Source organism: Balaenoptera borealis, assembly GCF_965194805.1.
Source record: "Balaenoptera borealis genome assembly, chromosome: 11".
NCBI lineage: Eukaryota > Metazoa > Chordata > Mammalia > Artiodactyla > Balaenopteridae > Balaenoptera > Balaenoptera borealis.
The window spans coordinates 29,634,471-29,644,899 of NC_138868.1; the positions used below are offsets into that span (position 1 = coordinate 29,634,471).

General features: G+C 36.6%; 1 long non-coding RNA gene across 4 annotated transcripts in view; it reads right to left on the minus strand.

Annotated features, from left to right (window-relative positions):
• LOC309606576 overlaps positions 1-10,429 on the minus strand; it is a 494,104-nt gene that overhangs the window by 47,860 nt on the left and 435,815 nt on the right. The window lies entirely within an intron of this gene.

Consider the following 10,429-nt stretch of genomic DNA (forward strand, 5'->3'; position numbering starts at 1 on the left):
AGATGATACATTTTGGATCACCATGGTGACTTTGTATGTGCCCTGGTTTTCTTGCTCTTCTTCAATTAATTTGCTGAGTGTGAATTATGCTGTTTGATTTGACCATAATTCCATTGTTTCTCCAGTCTAAGAGAAGAAAAGTAACCACTCTGGATTAGTTGTGTTTTGTGTTTTGTTTTCTCTCATGCATATTAAGCACTTGTAGCCCTTCTCTTACTATTTAATTTTCCCAGGCTGATGACCTATTATTCCATTGCTTTTGATGAAGTAGAAATACTGGAAGAAAAGCATGAAGTTGTAATTTGAATATAATTATAATTATAGATAATAGTTGGCATGTATTGAGGGATTGCTATGTGCTGGGCATTGTACTAAGTAATATATATATATATATGCACACTAACTTTTTAAATCCTCAGAGCAATTCTATAATATATGTGCAACTGTTCTCTCCAGTTTGTAGTTAAGGAATCCAAGGCCCAGAGAGGTTTGGTTACTTGGCTATGGACACACAACCATTTATTTATTGATGATAGTTCAATTTATGCAATTTGACTGCAAAGATTGCATTTTTACAAGTTTGCTCTACTGTTCCACCAGTGTGGACTCATTTTTCAGAAGGAAGAAAAAACTGATGTAAGAAGTTAAATCACTTGTCAAGCCCACAGAGTCAGGAAGTAGTGTGGCTGAGATATGAATGTGGGTCTCTCTCCTACTGTGATACTGATCACCATAAGCCACTGAGATCATCAGATGTCATTGAGTGGACAGAGCAAAAGGGAAAGGCCAGCAGGGTGTGAAGTGAGATCTTACAGGAAGTTGCTTCGGGTGAAGGTGTAGTTCTGGCTTTGGAGGATGGGTCCTAGATTTTGTACCACCACCGCATTGTTACATGCTTGGAAAGGCAATCAGTCTCATGAGACACAAATTGGCTTCAATCTAATCCTAGTTTATTTCGTTTTAGATGAAAGGAGGTTCAGCAGCTATGCCATCTTCATCTCAAGGGAAGCCTGCAGATCTCTAAATTCACAGATTCTTTAGTCCCCACACCCACAGAGAGTGAGCATAGCTGTCTCCCTTAAGAGTCAATAAGTGTGTGGGTCATTTTGACTCAGAGAAACTCCTTAATTTTCTAGCAATTTTTTATATCTCTATTTACATAGGCCTGAGGCCTGTGTGCCCAATTCCAGCTGCTCTAATCCAGATGTAGTTCCACACAACAGATGAGGCAGACTCAACATTCCACATTTATCTTAACTCTGTAGTTTCCAAGGAAACAGTACAGCAAGAAGACAAACACTGAGTTCCCAATTCTGTATCAACCCAGGCCGGATACTAAACCTTTACACACTGTTAGCACATCAAAGTAATACTTGGCATAGTGCTGGCACCTAGTAGGCATTCAAGAAATACCAGGAAGAATGAATGAATGTGTGAATGAGTGGATATGCCAATAAATATGGCCAGCCTCATGGTTATCATTTCACAGTAACCAAACTCAAGGAACTGATTTATAAATCGATTAATATATAGTCAAGAATGTTTCTGGCAGATGACTCAGCTCTGGATATCTGCACAGGATATTCTTGCTTCCTGTGTATGTTAATCAAGGAAACCAAATTCCAAATCAGGTCTCTGAGTGACCAGGAAACTAGAGCAAACAATAACAAAAAAGTGTACTCTTAATGGATCATTCCCACCAATTTTAAAAGTCTAGTGAATTTCCTTTTACATTTCTAAATAGGTAGTCATTACCTATAAATGAAATATATCCTTTCCATGAACAATGTTCAAGTATTGTTGGCAATTTCTTATTCTTTGAATCTCTTATTTTATTTATAAAAAGTTAGTCACTAGTCATTAACTCAGCAAATCACTATTGAATTATTTTGGTAAGCCAGACATTCTGCTAGACCCTGAGGACAGAGTGATTAGCAAGACCATTCAGGGCCCCTGCCATCATTGGGAAAATACATTAAGAAAATATATACAATGATACATAAAAGTATGAAGGTTTTAAGTGCTGTGAGAGAGGTTAGTAGACATACAGGAGCATGCAACGGGAGGATCTGGATTTGTGAGTGGCCAAGGAATGTTGTCTGAGGAGGTGCTACATTACCAGATGTTGGAATGGGAAGTAGTAGCCGCTCATGAATTCACTGGGGAAAGAATTCTGGGCTTAGGGAATCAAATATATAAAAGTCTTGTGGCAGGAGAGAAACTATGGTTCATTCACTAAAAGTCTGTCGTTTATAATGTGACATCATAATTTATGTGTACAATTTCTAAGATTATAATACATTTTACATGTAAATTTTCAATGTCATTCAACAACTTATTTTTCAAATTGAGAACATACTATGTATGTATCAAGCACTGTGCAATGCTTGATACATAGGGTACAATGAGCAAGACAGAATGGTTCATTTCTTAAAATTTAATGGAAAATCACACAAACATGATGATGGTAACTATTGGGGATCATAGAAACATAGATAAAAGGCATATGATCCAGATTGAGGAATGTTAGGCAAATCTTGGAGGAAGTGACCTTTCAGTTGAGATGTGAGGGTGGATTAAAGACTGGGCAACTAGGAAGCTCCAGAAACTCTTGCATAGGCTGAGGCAGAACCCAACTCTTGTGAACAACAATTTTCAAATCATATTTTAGGTAGATTTTTAAATTTATTTCCCAAGTGAATGTTTTACAGATGGTTAATTTCATGTATTTCATGAACGTAATGTTAATTTTGATAGCTTTAGGCTTGGCTAGAGATCTATTTCTGACTTTGTCTCTAAATACATAGCCCATAATTTTTCCACTTATTGATATATATGTACACACACAGATATGTATGTGTGTATATATATATATATATATATATATGTGATATAGAAACAGATACAGATATATATAGAGAGAGACATATTGTCAAAAAACCATTTCAATCCACATAATGTCGTTTTGAAATAGTCATATATTGTTTCTCTTTGAAATAGTCAAAACTTCATCTCAGAAATGTTGAGCAACTGTTGGTTAATGGCAGAGCCAAGACTAGGACACTTAGTCTGGTGTTATAAATGCCTTGTCTTGAAAGGAAAAAGAGCAGCCCCCTTGAAAGAATTGCTATTGATTGGGTCTTTTCTTTGAATTGCTTAAAAACTGAAGTTGCTAGCAGAGATGTTAAGAAGGATTTGCTGGAATCAACTTTGGTGAGATTTTCTTGGGAGAAATTTTGCAGCATATTTAATCAGGCAACCAAGAAACAACAGCTGCTTGTGTATGAAGCATCAGTAAAGCTGCTAAGATTTATATAATCTTTAGTGTTCAACAGATTGCTAGCATTTATAGGACAGTCAATGTTTGCCTATGCTCACATGCAGTCATATATGCTACCTTTCCCACTGCCTCTGAACTGAGGGGTTTCTGAAGAGGGAAATACTTTGGAGAGAGATGGAATAAGGACTAAAAGACAGAAGACTCGGTGGTCAAGTTATTGGAAATTTGCCCAATAAAAGACAATGACAGCAGCTCCTCCTTATGATGGAAAAAAAATAGTTATTTAATTTAGCCTGTAGATGTGTCGATATCTATCCCCACAGTAGAAGAATCATTCCTCTGACATTACACCTTGTGGCAAAATCAGTGTAATAATATTTATATATTCTGGTCTAATAAGGGAACATATCTAACTCCAGATGATTATTAGCCACTTCATTAGAAAGCTGATGGTTATCAAGTGTCATTGGTTCTAATTTCCCCTAAATAGAACAACTAATGAATCCGCACAAAGGAACTTTGAGATGTAGACGTGAAGAAACAGAGAACTGGAAAGGAACTTAGAGATTATTCAGGATATACCTCACATGTAACAAAAGAAGGTGCTCATGTTTAACAGAGATGAAGCGACTGATAACAGCATGAAAAACTTGACTCTCAGTCCAGTGCTTTCTCCATCATTTTCCTGTCTTAAAGTTCCTCAAGCTGACATTGACATTCCCAAGAAAATCTCTCCTCTTCCACTCTAATCTTATTCTGTAGTTTCCTAATGTATCTATCTCCTCTCAAATGGACCATTCTTATGCCCACCTCAAAGGCCTGGTTTCACACAGCTTCCCTTTGTTTTTATTGATAGTCCCCTACCTCCTTCACCATTTATTTCAAGATCCAAGTCAAAGCCCACCTCCTTACAATCAGGACTCTGAGTTAAAGATGAGATCTACTTTATTCTGAGTTCATAGAATATACAGTCTTAGTCACCACCATCAGCAGTGGTTTACATTGCTTATTAGAGGCAGTATGATAGAGTGGAAAGAGCTTGGTCTTTGGAGTCAGGCAAGTATAGATTACAATATCTACCTCAACCCTTTGCCCACTGTATATTCTATATATCAGTAAGGACAGACTCTACTTTTCTGTAGAAGTAAATAAATCCTGAAGCCTCAGTTATTTAGAGCAAGAAAGATTTATTTCTTATTCATACTAGGTCTAATGTGGATTAGGCAGCCCTTGAGAGTCAGACAGCTCTTCCAAACAATGACTCAAGGATGCAGGTTGTTTCCATCCTGTGTCTCTCCCATCTTCATCTGTGGCCTCCGAATTTGTTCAGAAGAGAAAAAAAGGGTGTGGAGGTGTCATACAAGCTCATACTACCTTGTGCAGAAAGTGGCTCTTTTCGCTTCCACTCACATTTCATTGGCTAGAACTGGTCATATGGCTCTTCTGACTGCAAGGCACCTGGGGACTGTAGTCTTCCTGGGCACCAGGAAGGAGATGGGAGCTGGATGTGAGTGAGCACTAATGATCTCTCTCACAATAGTCATTTAAATTTGCTGACATGCCCCTGATTGTTTCTATCAGAATAAAATGGGGTAATACATTGTAAAGTGCCCACTATCTGGCGCATAGAAGTTTCTCAAGAAATGATAATTGATCAATTCTCCTCTAAAAGAGCTTCTTAAGGCCCAGCATATCTCCCTTGTTTGCTTCTCTTTGGTGCTGAGCCCATGCCTGGCTGAATATCACTAAATTTGCAAATTAAAACAGAATAGTCCTCTGGGAATGCCTCCCGTCATGCCAGCCCTTGACTTGGTCCCATCTTCTCTTCAGATTTCTGTTCCTTGTACCCAAGACATAACATATCTGATTCTGAGACGTTCACTTAATGACTGTCTTACAACCTTGCTTCCAGCGTAAACTCTTGTCTTAAGACTGTACACTTAATTATATATTTTCAGTTTGTCTATATTTGTTCTTATCTGCCTACCTTGGAAACCACAGTTATATATGGGTTACTCTGTGTGTACGACTTTGATGATAAGTACCCTAGGGTTATAATGTCCTAAATAGTCTATCTGCTCTAACTCAGGCATAAGAGCAGTGAAATGAGATTTTTTTCTTAAAGAAGACATATTTCATGTAGCATTCCAAATTTTAGGTTTTTTTAATGCAGTATATAGATAAGTTGGAAGTCTATTTGTAAACTCAGTGAGGTTATACATATATAATCTTGTGTTATATATACCTTGTGTTATGTACACTTTATATCATATATACCTATCTTAAAACTCATTAATTACAAATCCACTTAATTGAACCAAATTTAAAGTAGATCCATTCAACGATAAATTTGGTTCCATCTACATGTATCCCTCTGTATGTCAATTTCCCTTCAATTTAAAGCATATTAATAAAGCCATAGAAAAATTAAAAATAAAAATGATTAACCAATAATTCTTCCACTCTGATAAACTGTTTTAAAATTATTATTAATGTATTTTAATTTTCTTGTTTTTCTTCCAGTCTTCATTCCTGAGAAGAAATAAGTTTACATTGTGATCAGAAAGGGGCAGTGGTTCATGGAAGACTTGAGCTCAAGGGACATTAGGAAAACACTGTGCTTTTAACTTCTTTCTTTTTTTACTATCTTCACCTTTTGCATCACCTCATCCTTTTTTTGAGAAGCCCTTCAGTTGGAGAAAAACTCAGAAATGTCCAGGCCCTTCATGATCTCCAAAAGAGGGAGGGAGCCTTAGCTGCAACCTTGTGGAACAGAATCCTCTCCTCATCTTCACTTAATATTTCTTTCCTTTTGCATCTTTTACTTCCTTGGCTTGTAATCGCCTTAGCTCCTTCTCCCTTTTTGAAATCATTTTGATTTGTTTTTCATTCTTTCACAGCATCTATGCCTCAGACAAAATGAAGCAGATTTGGGAGAGGCAGGGGACTGAAGAGACTTGGATTTTAGGTATTTTGCTGTTATAATTTGGACCGAACACAACAGTCCATTTAGAGGCAGTCATTTCTAGTCATGAAGGGGTGTATGTCTCCATTTAGGCCAGAAGATAAGGACGTTCTCATAGCTTAGAGAAATTGCTTTGAGACTTTCCAGGAAATACACTATAAAAAAGAGACATTAACACAGAAAGTGTAGTGAGAGAAACCTTCAGTATTTCTGCTGAATAAAGAGCTCCTGGACCCAAATGATATCAGTGATCACGTTGGTGCCTTCAGTGCAGAATGGCTGAGAGGTGACTAATATAAGTCATGACCAGAGTCTGTCATCTTTTACCTATTACCACAAAGCCATTGTAATTTATTTCAACATTTTCCTCTATGAAAAGGCTGTTTGCTCCAGATTCTTAACAGAGAAGTCCTGAGGCCCTTACAAAAATTATTTCTAAACATATCCTTAGAAATACTGTTGAAGGCAGATGAATCTTCTACCCAGAATTTTCTGACTCTGACCTTCAGAATTGCTTGGGTTGATGGGAAGGCAGCCCCAGATCTTCCATGCTTCTCTGACTTGAGAGAAAACAGTAAGCCTTCTCAATAAAGGGTATGCCTCCTCATTTCAGTACAAAAAAATAATTCAGATCACAGGGTTCTCCTGATTCTAAACCTCCAAAGGCTTCTGTCACACTAAAACTGCATTCTCTCTACCAGAGTCTAAAGGTTCCACATTACCCAGCCCCTGCCTACCTCACTAAACTCACTTCCCACCACTTGGTCTGCTCTTCATCCACTCTGGTCAGAGCGGCTTTCCAAGTAGGATGACTAATTTAGCCCCGTTTTTCCATAAACATCCCAGGAATCCTCTCAGTCCTTGGCACACTGGAACAGTTGGTCATCCCTCTTCCAAGGGTTCTTGGAATGCACCTAGCTCCTCCTCTGGATCTTTGCACCTGTGAGCCTCTCTCCCTGGAATGGCATTTCCCCATATCTTCACAAAGCCCTTCTCTCACTTTTTATGAACTTTGCTCAAGCGTCACTCCTTCACCAGTTTATCTCAGAAATAGCCTTTCCTCTTATCACTTGCCATTGCCTAAATCTGTCCCTCTCCTGCACCTTTGAACACCTATTGTTATCTGAAATTGTGCTCAGTTTATGTTTGTTTGTTGTTGCTTTCAACAAGTTTTATGAGTTCAAGGACTTTTAGTAAATTTTGCTCATTTCTGTTTCCTAGCATCTATAAGAGTGCTGTGAGCTTAGTAGGTACTCAACAAATAGTAGTTGAAAGAATAAGTGAATACAAATTGAGAAATTTCATTTGTAATTTGGTGACAAAAGTTAGCTTCCTGTACTCAGTTTACTTTCTAAGTACTTTACTGTAAAATTTGGATAAATTACATAATTTGCAACAAATAGGAAACTAGAAATAATCAACAAAACAATATCTCCCGAAGAGATGACTGGTAGAGATCTTTCACAATTTTAGAATACAAAGACTTCACAAATTTCCAATGTGCAATTATTTTTTTTTCCTCCAAACTATTTGTCATGCTGGTAGAATGAATGACCTTTATTGTATGGTATTTCTGAGATTACAAATGGCAAGAGTAAAGCCATATAAGGCATCAATACAGTAACCAAAGTTGGTCTCCTATTCTGAGTCATATTTTGACTAGCAAGTAGGAATAAAGAAAAGAAAAAAAAATCATGCTGATTGTATGTAGCCCACTGGGTGGAAGAGCCTGCAAGACAGGGTTAGTGAAAGAAAATTATATACGGATTCTTTTGTTCTAAATGCCTTGGCAAATTTCCTTTGATTGCAAAGCACCGATCCTGATAAATTGATTGTAAAAATGTGATAAACGGTAACGATTAATCTCTTCCTCCCCATGGTCCCATGGCACTTGGTGTGTGTCTTTATCAGAGCACTTAACAATCTATCCGGAATAAGAGATACATGTAAGAGGGTCTTCTTCATCCAACAGATTGTGCAGTCCAGAAAACTAACAGGGCTCTGATTCACTGTTTTAAAAAATATTATATTTACTTTTTTTTTTTTTTTGCTATATCATTTATAATTGGGAGGCAGTAAGTAGTCAATAAAAGTTGGTTGAGTTGATAAGAGTAATTGGAACCAAGGAAAGAATGGGATCTGTCTCAGAAAGAGGAGAGCACTTTTTATAAATATGCCCTCTGAATTTCTTCCTCCTCTCATTTAAAAAGAAATAAAAATGAAACAAAAACAGGAGCTTTTGAGCCTTCTGGGTTTATAAGCAATATTCAAAAGAGAGTGGCAGGGGAGTCATTAAATAAATAGTTTCAAAAAGTCTTCACCCATTATTCTGGGGTGTATGATATATTTCTATTTCCCTACATCTTTATTGATACTCCAGCTTGGCCATCTTTTTAAACTTTTTAACGTTAGATGTGTAAAGTAATGATTTCTCTCTTGCAGTTCGAATTTCCTTGATTATCAGTGAGATTACATGTTTTTATATTTAGTTGTCTTTCTTTTTTTTTTTCTTTCTATAAACCATAGTTTCATATATTTCGCCCTCTGGGCGGCTTGTCTTTTTCTTTTTTTTTTCTCCTGATTTGAAGGAGCTCTTTATGAATCCTGGATGTTTACCCAGAATGTTAATGATGCCTTTAATAATCTATTTTTTAAAATTGTTTGTGTTCATTTTTATGATGGCAAAGGAAGTAATTTACTTCTTCGGCTTTCTAGATTTTATATTTTTCTTAAGGAAGCCCTTATTTACTGTAAAATTGTAAGATAGTCTCTTGCATTTTTCACAATATTTATGTAGTTTAGTTTTAGCTCTTTGATCCATCAGAAATTGAACCTGGTGTATGTCTGAATTACAGTCTTACTTTATTATTTTCTTAATAAATAGCCAATTATCCGCACATGATTTATTTAAGAGTCCATCTTTTCCCAAGAGATTTGAAATGTCATGGATCTGGTCTATTCCTGCAATAATAATATTACCTCTCTTTCTCTCTCTCTCTCTCTTTTTATCCTTTGGTAAAAGTGTATTGAATATACTTAATTATTTTTCTTCTATTTGAACTTGAAATAAATTGTCAAATTCTATGAAAGTCCTTTTTACATTTTGGTTCAATGCATTAAAATCATCATTTACTCTGGGGATATTTTCTATCTATAATAATACGTTTTCCTATTCCTAAACTTGGTATGATACTCTATTTAAGATGTTCTGTTTGATAGCTTTCTTAATAGAAACCTTGAACTTTTTATATTAGATGTGTTCCTAGGCATTTTATTCCATTTCTTGATATTGCAAATAGGATCCTTTTCTGTCCGTCACTTTGTTTTTTAAAATTTGGTTATTTTGGTACATAGAAAAATTATTCATTTTTAAAATATATCTATTGAGAGTGAATCTGCCCTTTTAGTTATTATTAAATAAAACAATAGAAAATTCCCTACATTCATGGAGCTTATATTCTTGTGGGAGTGATGCACAATACATAATACACATAATAAATATGTAAATTAAATAAAAGGTTAGAAGGTGAAATTACTATGGTTAAAGACAAAGTAGCACAGGATAAATAAAATAATGGAGGTTTCAGGTATTAGTGAGATGACGCAAGATAAAAGTCAGTGAGGAAGTGATATTTGAGTAAGGTCCAAAGGTGGTAAGAGAGTTAGCCATGTGGATACTGGGGAAAAGAGTGTAAAGGTTCAAGTATGAGGGTGTGCCCGCTGCGGTAACCAGGCCAGTGTGACTGAGGCAGAGTGAACAACAGGCAGAGAGGAGAGAAGGCAGGTCGTGGGGAAGACCACACGAAGCCTTGGAGAAAGGAACATTGGCTGTAACTTTGTGTGGAATGGAGAGCCAGTACAGTATTTGGAGAGAAAGGTGACATTATCCGCCTTACATTTTAAAAGGATCACTCTGATTGCTATTTGAAGATTTCGTGGTAGAGACCAAAGAATTTGTAAAATCAGGGAGACCACATGGGAGATTGTTTCATTAATGCAGGGAAGAGATGACACGGGTCCAGGCCAGATTGGTGACAGTGGGAGTATTGAGAAATGTCCAAAGTGAGGGGATACTTTGAAGGCAGAGTACACAGTTTGTCTTGCTGGACCAGCAGTGAAACGTGAAAGAGAGGCATCACCGCTGACATCCTCATGTCACTTTTTTTTTTTTTCCTCACAACTTG